The sequence below is a fragment of the Saccopteryx bilineata genome, chromosome 3 (genome assembly GCF_036850765.1).
Source record: "Saccopteryx bilineata isolate mSacBil1 chromosome 3, mSacBil1_pri_phased_curated, whole genome shotgun sequence".
In the NCBI taxonomy this organism is placed as follows: Eukaryota; Metazoa; Chordata; class Mammalia; order Chiroptera; family Emballonuridae; genus Saccopteryx; species Saccopteryx bilineata.
This window is the reverse complement of record NC_089492.1, coordinates 208,433,703-208,446,701: the sequence shown is the minus strand read 5'-3', so window position 1 is coordinate 208,446,701 and position 12,999 is coordinate 208,433,703. Positions and strand designations below refer to the sequence as shown.

At 40.3% G+C, this 12,999-nt stretch overlaps 1 protein-coding gene across 2 annotated transcripts in view; it reads left to right on the top strand.

The window, feature by feature from the left end:
* Nucleotides 1-12,999, top strand: part of BCAR3 (BCAR3 adaptor protein, NSP family member) — a 125,664-nt gene that overhangs the window by 24,946 nt on the left and 87,719 nt on the right. The window lies entirely within an intron of this gene.

Sequence of the window (12,999 nt, the reverse complement as noted above, 5' to 3'; positions counted from 1 at the left end):
TAGTTCTTTCTTTTTAAAGGTACATCCTTTTTAAATTAGCAAAAAAGATACACACACACCCACCCCACCTAGAGCAGGAAACACCTCTTTATTGGGACTTCATTGTGATTCCCAGTGTCTTAAGGAGCCTGTCCATCTACCTGCACGCTAGCTGATACTTTCCAAGAGATGTCATCTCTCCACTCACAGGCCAGCCCTGTCTTAAGCACCTATTTCTTCTCATCCTCCCATAAGCAAGTAGATGTGGGCCTGTGGTAGACTCTTTCTAAGTCTTCCTGGTTATCTCCCTGACTAACCTCCTCACTGGCATTTCAAATATATATGTCCAGAGAGATTTGTTTTCAGTAGAAGCGGCCAGCCTCTCGGTCAGTCACTTAGATAGTGCCTGGTTTCAGTGGTGCTGGGAGCCATGCCGCCCGGACTTAGTGGCACCCCAGTGCTAAGGGGATTGTCTGGGGCCCTCGCAGTTCAGTCACAGGCCTGTGGCTAAAGGAGCTCCTTCATGAGGAATCCCATCAGTCCACGAACAATTCTCTCTTGTTCCCTCTCTCCCTACCCCATTACTCTTCCCTCGGTGAACCCATGGAGTGTGGTGGAAGGGAAGGGTTGGGGTCTAGGTCTTCTGCACAGTGGAAAGGACACACACACATTCATTCCTTCACTCATTCAAACCCTGTATTTGAGCAACTGTGCCCTGGGGATACAAAGATGAATAAAATAAAATATGGTCACTGTTTTCAGGGAGCTCATAGTATCTTCCAGTAAGGAAGATAGACAGGAGTACACATAATATACTGAATTATAATTATTTGTTATCATAAAATTGTATAATGCATAGAGAGGAAATGCCAAGGATATGTTATTTTACTAATTCTGTGAGTTGTGGGGGTGAGGCAGGGGAAAGAGGGTCAGAGAAGGTGGGGATGACTGAGGAGAGGGTGGGGATTCCAGGCTTCTTGGTTCAGGGAATGCCAGACAGTTCAGATGTGTTGGAGTGTAATGGGCAAGGAATGAGATGAGGCTGGGGAGCTGGGCAAGGCCTTACAACCGAGGATGTCATCGAGTGAAATATGAAATGAGGATGCTAGACTGTCCCACACATTCATCTTGCCTAAAAGAACATGTGATCTAGTAAAGAATAGTGTCCAGTGGACACAAATTCTTAGTAGATTTAAAGCCTTCTTTTTTTTTTATCTCTTCCTTCCCCGACCCCTCCAACCCCACTTCTCCCCCAGCTGAGATTTTGAGATGTTCATGGAGCTTCATGCTGGAGAACAAGGGTGAAGGCGCTAGATTAGGGCCATAATTACATATAAAAGAGCTGCAGCCACAAGCTCTTTTGGTGGAGAGCACACTTTTCCCTGGTGGTTGGGTTCTCCTTTCTTGATTGTGTGACATACCCTGGTGCAGGGGTTGGTTAAGAATGGTAAACCAGTGGACCCCGAGGCTGCAGTGTGCATACCTTGTTGACCCCACTACTTCGGGTAAACTGACAGCCTACTGGTCAGGTGCATCTTGTTTTTTCATCTTACATTTCAGGCATTTCTAGGCATGCATTTACTTGTGATGAATGAACACTCACAAGTGAGAACTTCATCACAGACACATAGCCTTCGAGTCCCTGCCATCAATAAGTTCTTTTTATTTGTATTTTAATTTATTGAGTTGACATGGTTTCAAGTGCCCCACTCAGTATAACACCATCTACACACTGCATCATGCCCCACGTCTGCACCCCAGGCAAAGCCTCTTCCCCTTCTCTTCCCCCCCGCTTCCTCCATCTCCCCCTTTCCCTCTGGCTTTTGCTACCCTGTTGACTGTATATATTTGTTAGGTATATATGTTTTTCTGCTAATCCCTTCACTTCTTTGATCCAGTCCCCTCTTCCCCCTTCCCTCTGACTGTCCATCTGTTCCCTGTGACTCTGCCTCTGTTTCCATTTTGTTCCTCAGTTTATTGTGTTCATTAGAGTCCACATATAAGTGAGATCATATGGTATTTGTCTTTCTCTGCCTGGCTTATTTCACTTAGCATAATAATCTCCAGGTCCATTCATGCCATCGTAAAAGGTTAGATTTCCTTCTTTTTGTGCAGCTGCATAGTATTCCATTGTGTAAATGGATCATAGCTTTTTTTATCCATTCATCCACTGGTGGACACTTGGTCTGGTTTCAGATCTTGGTTTTTGTAAATAATGCTGCAATTAACATGGGGGTGCATATCTTGTTTTGAATTAGTGTTTTGGGATTCTTAGGATATATTCCTAGAAGTAGGATTCCTAAAAGTTGGGTCATAAGACAGTTTCATTTTAAGTTTTTGAGGAAATGCCATACTGTGTTTTCCACAGGGGCTACACAAGTCTGCATTCCCACCAACAGTACAGGAGGGTTCCCTTTTCTCCACACCCTTGCCAGCACTTGTTGTTTGATGATTTGTTAATGAAAGCCATTCTGGCAGGTGTGAGGTGATACCTCATTGTGGTTTTAATTTGCATCTCTCTGATGATTAGTGATGTTGAGCATTTTTTCATATGTCTCTTGGCCATCTGTATGTCCTCTTTGGAAAAGTGTCTAATCAGATCCTTTGCCTATTTTTTAATTGGATTGTTTGTCTTCCTGGTGTTGAGTTTTATAAGTTCTTTATAAATTTTGACCCCTTATCAGACATATTGACAAATATGTTCTCCCATTGTGTGGGTTGTATTTTTATTTTGTTAGTGTTTTCTTTTGCTGTGCAAAAGTTTTTTAGTTTGACGTAGTCCTGTTTGTTTATTTTTTCCTTTATTTCATTTGCCTGTGGATATATACCGGCAAAAATATTGCTATGAGAGATGTCTGAGATTCTACTGCCTATGTTTTCTTCTAGGATTTTTATGGTTTCACAACTTACATTTAAGTCTTTTATCCATTTTGAGTTTATTTTTGTGAGTAGTGTAAGTTGGTGATCTAGTTTCATTTCATTGCGTGTACCTGTCCAATTTTCCAAACACCATTTTTTAGAGAGACTGTCTTTACTCTATAGTATACTCTTGCCTCCTTTGTCAAATATTAATTGACCATAAGGCATGGGTTTCTTTCTGGGTTCTCTGTTCTATTCCATTGATCTATATGCCTGTTCTTATGCCACTATCAGGCTGTTTTGATTACAATGGGCTTGTAATATAGTTTGATATCAGCAAACGTGGTACCTCCCATTTTGTTCTTCATTTTCAAGACTGCTGAGGCTATATAGGTTCTTTTTTGGTTCCATATAAATTTTTGGAGTATTTGTTCAATATCTTTGGAGTATGCCATTGGTATTTTAATAGGAATTGCATTGAATTTATAGATTGCTTTGGGTAATATAGACATTTTAATGATGTTTATTCTTTCTATTTATGAACATGGTATATGCTTCCACTTGTTTATATCTTCCTCAATTCCTTGTTTAAATGTCTTATAATTTTCCAAGTACAAGTCTTTTACCTTCTTGGTTAAATTTATTTTTAGTTACTTTATTTTTTTATCGTTGTTAAAATCGTAAATGAAATTGTTTTCTTAATTTCTTTTTCTGACAGTTTGTTATTGGTGGATAAAAATGCCAGTGATTTCTGAATATTAATTTTATGTCCTGCCACTTTGCCAGATTCATTATTAGGTCTATTAGATCTAGGCAGAGACTTTAGGGTTTTCTATGTACAGTATCATGTTGTCAGCAAACAATGACAATTTTACTTCTTCTCCTCCAATTTAGATCCCTTTTATTTCTTCCTCTTGTCTGATTATTGTGTCTAGGACTTCCAGTACTATATTGAATAAGAGTGGGAACACTCCTGTCTTGTTCCTGATCTTAAGGGGATTGCTTTTAGCTTTTGCCCATGGAGAATGATATTGGCTGTAGGTTTGTCATAGATGACTTTTATTATGTTGAGGTATGGGCCCTCTATTCCCACTTTGCTGAGTTTTAATCATAAATGGGTGCTGGAGTTTATACAGTGCCCTTTCTGCATTGATTAATATAATTGTTTTTTAAGCCTTCATTTTGTTTATGTGATTAATCATATTTATGGATTTACAAATAATATACCAGCCTTGTCCCCCCGAAATAAATCACACATGCTCATGTATATAATCATTTTAATGTACTGGTAGTCTGACCTGTGGTGGTGCAGAGGATAAAGTGTTGACTTGGAAAGATGATATCACCAGTTTGAAACCCTGGGCTTGCCTGGTCAAGGTACATGCGGGAGTTGATGCTTTCTGCTCTTCCCCTTCTCTTTCTTTATCACTCTCCCTCCCTCTCTCCTCTCTAAAATGAGTAAATTTAAAAAAATTAATGTATTGCTAGATCCGGTTTGCTAAAATTTTATTGAGAATTTTAGCATCTATGTTTATCAGGGATATTGGCCTATAATTTTCTTTTTCTATAGTGTCTTTTCCTAATTTTGGAACTAGGATCATGCATACCTCATAAAATTAGCTTTGAAGTCTTCCCTCCTCTTAAATTTTTTGGAATAGTTTGAGGTATTAGTTCTTCTTTGAATGTTTGGTAAAATTCACCTGTGAAGCCATTTGATCCAGGACTTTTGTTTGCTGGGAGTTTTTTTTATTATTGTTTCTATTTCATTTGTGGTAATTAGTCTGCTCAGGTTTTCTGATTTTTCCAGATTGAATTTTAGAAAATTGTATGTTTCTAGGAATTTATCCATTTTGCTTAGGTTATCTGATTTTTTGACATATAGTTCTTCACAGTATTTTCTTACAGTTCTTTGTATTTCTGTGATGTCAGTTGTTACTTCTCCTCTTCCATTTCTGATTTTATTTATTTGACTCCCTCTTTTTTTTCTTAGTGAGTCTGGTTAAAGGTTTGTCAATCTTGTTTACCATTTTAGAGAACCAGCTCTTGGTTTCATTGATCTTTTGTATTTGTTTCTATGTCATTTATTTCCACTCTAATCTTTATTATTTCCTTTCTTTTACTTATTCTAGGCTTTGTTTGCTGGTCTTTTTGTAATTCTTTTTTTTTTTTTCTGAAGTTGGAAATGGGGAGGCAGTCAGACAGACTCCTGCATGTGCCCGACTGGGATCTACCCGGCATGCCCACCAGGGGGCGATGCTCTGCCCATCCTAGGTGTTGCTCTGTTGCAACCAGAGCCATTCTAGCACCTGAGGCAGAGGCCATGGATCCATCCTCAGCGCCCCGGCCAACTTTGCTCCAATGGAGCCTTGGCTGCAGGAGGGGAGGAGAGAGACAGAGAGGAAGGAGAGGGGGAGGGGTGGAGTAGTAGATGGGCACTTCTCCTGTGTGCCCTGGCCGGGAATCGAACCTGGGACTCCTGCACGCCAGGCCAATGCTCTATCACTGAGCCAACCTGCCAGGGCCTTGTAATTCTTTTATATGCAGGGTTAGATTGTTTATTTGAGATTTTTCTTCTCGAGGTATGCCTGTAATGCTATGAACTTCCCTCTTAGGACTGTTTTCTCTGTGTTCCATAGATTTTGGGTTGTTTGTATGCTCATTTTCATTTGTTTCCAGGTAGCTTTTGATTTCTTTCTTAATCTCAGTGTTAACCCATTTGTTATTTAATAACATGCTATTTAGCCTTCAAGAGTTTGAATGTTTTTTAGTTTTTCTATTTTCTATTTTGATTTCTAGTTTCATGTCAGTGTGGTCAGAAAAGATGCTTGATATGATTTCAATCTTCTTAAATTTATTGAAACTTGTTTTGTGTCCTAACATGTGGTCTAGCCTAGAAAATGTACCATGTGCATTTGAAAAGAATGTATAGTCTGCTGCTTTGGGGTGAAGTATTCTGAAGATATCAGTTAAATCTAGTTGATCTAGTGTGTCATTTAAGGCTGCTGTTTCTTTGTTGATTTTCTGTCTGGACAATCTATCCATTGATGTTACTGGGGTGTTAAAAATCCCCTACTATTACTGTGTTGCTGTCAATCTCACCATTTATGTCCATCAAAATCTGCTTTATATATTTAGGTGCTCATATGTTGGGTGCATAAATATTTATAATGGTTATATCCTCTTGTTTGATGGCTCCCTTTGTCATTATATAGTGACCTTTCCCCCTTAAAATAGCCTTTGTTTTAAAGATTATTTTGTCAGAGGACAATCTGACTTTGGGTGTTGGGTATGCAACATAATTGAATGACAAGATAACCTGGACTTGTTATCTTTGAATATATGTATCCTGATTTATTGATGTCACCCATTAAAAAAAATAAAATTATAAGAAAAAAAAATAAAGATTATTTTGTCAGATATAAGTATTGCTACTCTAGCATTTTTTTTTCATTTCTATTTGCATGGAATATTTTTCTCCATCCCTTCACTTTCAGTCTATGTGTATCTTTTGTTTTTTGTTTTGAGGTGGGTCTCTTGTAGATAGCATATATATGGGTCCTGTTTTCTTATCCATTCAGCTACTCTGTCTTTTGATTGGAGCATTTAATTCACTTACATTTAAGGTTATTATTGATATGTACTTATTTATTGCCATCTTATTCTTTAAATGTTTCCTTTATTTATTTATTTATTTATTTATTTATTTACAGAGACAGAGAGAGGGATAGACAGGGACAGACAGGAACAAAGAGATGAGAAGCATCAATTATCAGTTTTTCGTTGTGACACCTTAGTTGTTCATCGATTGCTTTCTCATATGTGCCTTGACTGCAGGCCTTTAGCAGACTGAGTAACCCCTTGCTCGAGCCAGCGACCTTGGGTCCAAGCTGGTGAGCTGTTTGCTCAAACCAGGTGAGCCTGCGCTCAAGCTGGCGAGCTCGGGGTCTCGAACCTGGGTCCTTGGCATCCCAGTTCGACGCTCTATCCACTGTGCCAGTGCCTGGTCAGGCGCCATCTTATTCTTTAAATCTGTAATCCTCTTTTCTCTATTTCTTTTTTCCTTTCTTCTTATAGCATGCTTTTTATATATTTTTTTATATATTTTTATTTATTTATTTATTTATATAGCATGCTCTTTAAGGTTTCTTGCAATACTGGTTTGGTAATGAACTCCCTCCTTTTGGCTTTTTTTTTTTTTTTTTTTTTTTTTGTCTGGGAAGATTGTTATTTCTCCTTCAGTTTTAAATTATGGTTTTACTGGATAGAGTAGTCTTGGTTGTAGGTTTTTGTTTTGCATCACTACAAGTATTTCTTGCCAGTCCCTTCTGGCCTCAAGTGTTTCTGTTGAGAAGCCAGATGTCAGCCTCCGGGGGGCTCCTCTGTAGGCAGTTTCTCTTGCAGCTTCTAGGTTTCTTCCTTTGTCTCTCAACTTTGGCATTTTAATTATGATGTGCCATGGTGTGGGCCTTTTTGGGGTTCATCTTGTTTGGGACTGTCTGTGCTTCTTGAATTTGTGTGACTTGTTTCTTCACCAGATTAGGGAGGTTTTCAGCTATGATGTCTTCATCTATCCCTGTTCATTCTCTTCTCTTTTTGGAACCCCTATGATACAGCTGTTGTTTCACTTGATGTTGTTGCAGAGTTCTCTTAGTTTCCTCAGCTTTCTTGAGTTTTCTTTTTGCTGTTATGCTTCTGTGCTTATTGTTATCTTGTCCTCTAAATCACTAATTTGTTCCTCTGCTTCATCCAACCTGCTGTTGATTCCTTCTACTGCAGTCTTCACTTCACATATTGTATTCACCATTTCTGACTGGTTCTTTTTTATGGTTTTAATATCCTTTTTAATGCTTACCATCTCTTTAAGTTCTCACTGAGATCATCCATTTTTACTCTAAGATCCTTGAGCATACTAATAATCATTGCTTTAAAGTCTGCATCTGGTAGTTCGGGTGCTTCCATTTCATTTAATTTTTTTCTGGGGATTTCTCTTGTTGATTCATTTAGGGCATATTTCTTTGTCTGCCCATTTTGTCTGTGTATTAGGTATCTCTGCTCTGACTCCAAAATTTGTTATGATGTCTTGATGAGGAAGATGAGCTCAGTGGTACAAACCTCCAGGCCACCTGAGCTCCTTGCTCTAGGAATGTTTCTTGAGCGTTATATGTACCTTCCTGTTGTGAGTCTTGAATACTGTTGGCCCTTTCAAGGCTGGCTGAATGAACTTAACACTTCAGGCTGGCTGGCTCTAAGGGTCAACTCAAGTACATACATTAGATATTGTTTAGTGGCTGTCCTCTGGAGCACAGTTATTCTCAGTTTGGTCTAGTGTCTGCTGGACTCTCCCTTTGGGTGTGCTGCTGTGTGGCTAGTTGGGTATTGCGTTGGTGCGGTCTGTAATCCACCACTGGCTAGGTTGGTTCTGAGACCTCAAGATGGGGTCTGGGTACAGGTTGATGTCAGATGTTGTTTGTAACCAGCTATGGGCTACCTGTCTGGAGCTACCACTCTGTTCACTGTTGATGTCTGTGTTTTCTGTGCCTGGGTGTGTGTGGGAGGGGCCAACCTGTGCATAAGAATCTACTTCCTCCTGCTTAGAGCTGAGGCCAGCTCTGTAAAAGGACCCAAGTTCCTTGAGATTTTCCTCCGCTTTTCAGCTGCTCTATCTCCCCTTACAGCTGCTCCACCTCCCCTTACAGCTGCCTGGTCTTTCTGCAGAGTCTTCTCTGTAGAATGGGTTCAGACTGGCCTCACCCTACCAACCCCTCCACAGGTTGCAAGCTTGGTAGGGTAGGACAACTAAAGTTGGGAGGACAATGTTAATGGGCCCCCTGCTTAGTGGGGGGGGGGGGGTTCTTAGGCACTAGGTATGGCAAAAGTGGCCCCTACTCTAGAGCCTAATCCCTCAGCCACTGCTGGACACTCCAATTCTATTTCTCCCCCAGAGTGGTGAGTAGCAAGTTCAGGTTAGGTGGGGCCGACAGTCCCCTCTGAAGAAGTTCTTTCAGCTGAGAAGCCACTGGTCTCAGGGAAGAATATTGAGAGAGTCTTCCAGTGGCTGATTGTGGCCCTGCCCCCAGGAGGTTGCTAAGCCCTTTCTCTGGTCCCAACAGTAGGCTCCAAGAAATTCACATTTTGAATGTCTGAGCTCTAAGCCTCTCACCCTTACCCCCAGTGGAACTGAGCCCAGCAGGGCAGGGTATTTGGGACTTGAGCTGGCTGGCTGTGAGGCTCTACCTCATCCAATGCATGTGAACTGCCATGCAGGTGACCACAGGAAGCAGAATTCGCCTCAGCTGGGTTTGGTGCCTGATGAGCTCTCCCTTGGAAGAGCTTGTAATGCTAGTTGAATCTTGCTCTGATGTTGTTTGTAGCTGGCCACTGGGTGTGTTGGTTCTGGGCCTCTTTGGAGGGAACCTAGTGCAGACCAGTGTAAGAAACTGCCAGTGACTGGCCCTCAGCAACCTGTTTGGAGTCTCAATGTGGCATCTTCTGTGAATCCTTGGTTATAAGACTCCTCTTCCGCCTGACCAGGCGGTTGCACAGTGGATAGAGCATTGGACTGGGATGCGGAGGACCCAGTTTCAAGACCCCGAGGTCGCCAGCTTGAGTGCAGGCTCATCTGGTTTGAGTAAAAGCTCACCAGCTTGGACCCAAGGTCACTGGCTTGAGCAAGGGGTTACTCAGTCTGCTGTAGCCCACGGTCAAGGCACATATGTGAAAGCAATCAATGAACAACTAAGCTGTCACAACGAAAAACTAATGATTGATTCTTCTCATCTCTCTCCATTCCTGTCCATCTGTCCCTATCTATCCCTCTCTCTGTCTCTGTAAAAAAAAAAAAAAAAAAAAAAAAAAAAAAAAAAAAAAGACTCCTCTTCCTTTAGTCTTGAGTTGGTTTTTTAGTATATTTCTTCTTAAATTTAATTCTAACTCCAGTTTTGTCTGGAGAGAAGGTAAGTGGAACATTTGCTTTCTCTGTTGCTGGCTTGGGTCCCCACCATCAGTAAGTTTTAAATCTAAGATTTTTGCACAATGCTTCCTATCTAGGAACCTTGCTGTCCTTCCTTACAAGTTCTATATGGCTTCTTTGAGTATTCTATGTTGACAGTTATTTGTGAATCATGACAATTTTCTTCTCCTTTTTCCAGTTCTTATACCTTTTATTTTTCTTGCTTACTTAACTGTACTGGCCAGGATCTCCAGGACAGTGGTACACAGAAGAAGTAATAATGGACACCCTAGTCTTGTTTCTGATTGATTGATGGATGGGTTGGTTTTAGTAATGATTCTGATTCTTCACTATTAATAATGATGCTTGTGACCTGTGGTGGCGCAATGGATAAAGCGTCGACCTGGAATGCTGAGGTCGCCGGTTCGAAACCCTGGGCTTGCCTGGTCAAGGCACATATGGGAGTTGATGCTTCCTGCTCCTACCCCTTCTCTCTCTCTCTGTTTCTCTCTCCCTCTCCTCTCTAAAAATGAATAAATAAAATTAAAAAAAAAAAGATTTGCTCCAATAATGATGCTTGTGGCCATGGCTGGTTTGCTCAGTGGATAGAGCATCAGCCTGGCATGCGGACATCCCAGGTTCAATTCCTGGTCAAGACACACATGAGAAAGACCATCTGCTTCTCTCCTCTTTCTCTCTCTTCCCCTCTCACCGCCAGTGGCTCGATTGGTTCAAGCATTGACCCTGGGTGCTGAGGATAGCTCCATTGATTGGAGCATAGGCTCCAGACAGGGGTTGCCAGGTGAATCCTAGTCAGGGTGTATTCAGAAGTCTATCTCTCTATCTCCCCTCCTCTCACTTAAAAAAAAAAAAGAAAAAAGAAAAAGAATGATGCTTGCTGAGGTTTCTATTTTTTTAATATTTAGCTCTATTATTCAATATTGAACTTAATAGGTGAAGGTTTATAGTATATGAAGCTAGAAACAGACTTACTTTAATGTACCTTAATTTCCTGGTTCTTTACTTGCATAGCCACCTTCCAAAACTTTTTCACTAATTTTGTGTTTATAATTTTGTATTTCTTGTTTTTTTTTTAAATTATAGTTAATAGTCAATATTATTTTGTATTAGTTTCAGGTGTACAGCATAGTAGTTAGATAGTCAAATACTTTAAAAGGTGGTCCCTGATAGGTTTTGGATTTTGACAAAGATACCCTTTGTCAGGTTACAGTGTTTTGTTTTGTTTTTACTATATCTAATTTATGAAGAATTAACTTTTTTCTTGTCAAGATCATGAAAAGATGATTTTTTAAATGTTTCCCCACCCCTGTCAGATGCCCAAAAATTTTTTCTCATTTAATTTGTTATTGTGATAAATGGTATTAATACATTTTCTCATGTTAAACTGACCCTATATTCTTGTGTCAACTCAATTTGGTTATGCTGTATTTTTATACATTCTTGTATTTGGATTGTCAAATTTTTTGCTTAGGATTTTTCGTATTTATTCATGTGTAAAATTAGCCTATATTTTTTCTTTCTCTTCTTGATCTTATCTTTTTGCATCAAAGTTATAATATCCTCTTTCTCAAGTCACTTGAAGAGTTTATATAATTTTTAAGTAACAATTTCAAAATTTGGCAGAACTTGCTAGATAGTAAAACCATGTAGACCTGTGGGAAGATATTGAACTGTTAATTTCATTTTTTAAATGGTTATAGGACTATTCAGATTTTCTGTTTATTTTTGTCTTATTTTTCTAGAAATTTGTTAATTTTTCCTAAGCTTTAAAATTTATTGGTGTAAAAATTATTCATAGTAATCTCTTTCTATGCTCTTTTGTATCTGTGATTATGCCCTTATTTTATTTCTGAGGCTCTGAGGAAGAATCTGCCATGCTCAGAGTTCCATGCCATGGGCCTGTTTCAGGACCTCTCCTAACACCAGGATTCCTTATGTAGGATCTGTCTCACTCTTCAAGTCAGGTCCACTCCGATAATTGCCATACCTTAATGTCAACTGATTTGGGACTTTAATTACATCTACAAAATCCCCTCACAGCAGTACTTAGATTAGTGTTTGATTGACTCACCAGGGAAAGGGAACCTTGGGAGGGCACATCTTCATAATTCTGCCTATCATAATGGGGTTGGAGAGCTAACTGGGCTTATGCCAACCAGGGTCTTGAAAACCATGGTCTTCAGGATTTTGTTCTGAGTGAATGGGAGCAGTTAGAGGATTTTGACCTGGGTATGTGTGAGATGCAGTGATCTGAGTAAGGATCATTCTGGCTGCCATGTGGAGATTGGGGAGCTGGAGTGGAGGAAGGGCGAGAGATGAGGGTGGCCTGGACTGGGGTGGAGTTAACTCCTGTGCACTTGTGGTTCCCCAAACGTATTGTATTGTCTCATGCCGCCATGTATTTGCACGTTTCTCTCGTTGCCTGGGCATTTCTCATCCCCACCTACCCCTCAGCTTCTTCACTGGGACAGGTACTAATTCAGCACTCAAAACTTAGCTCAGATGTTGGGGAAAGACCTCTCTATGGTGTTTCTCTTTCACTAACTGCTCTCTCACTTGAGTTGTTTGGATCTTTTGCTCTGTCTTCCCTACTTGTCTGTAATCTGTCTGAGAGCAGGGCCTTTGTCCCAGATTCCTGTGTTTCCATCGTCTGGCCTAGTGCATAGCATACTGTAGATGCCTAGTGATGCCTGTGGGATGCATGTAAGAGCTAAGGAACGCACTGGGCATGAAGTAGACACATCAGTACTCTCGGGGAGTTCACCTTGTAGAGGGAGAGACCATGTACCAATGAGTACACCGTGCAGTGACCTGGAACGCAGACACCATGCCACCTGTACAAAGCATGTGTGCCCACTCTGGGAATTCCTAGTGTGTGTGAATTTTCAGGGGAATGTTTTTCCTACTCAGTCTGAAATAGTTGCATCTAGTTTCTCATATTCTTTCATTAAATGATATAATCATTTTTATTACCAGTGATGCCTTTATATGTTATATTTAAAAGTAATTTGTTTGACAACCTTTAGCCATTATTTTATTCTATAATATTTAGAGACGTCAACAGCCTGGCTGGTGACTGTGCAGTGGATAGAGCCTCCCCCAGAGCACTGGGGGTACCGATTTGAAGCCCAGTGTCACTGGCTTGAGTGTGGGCTCACTGGCTTGAGTGAAGAATTGCGGACATGATCCCA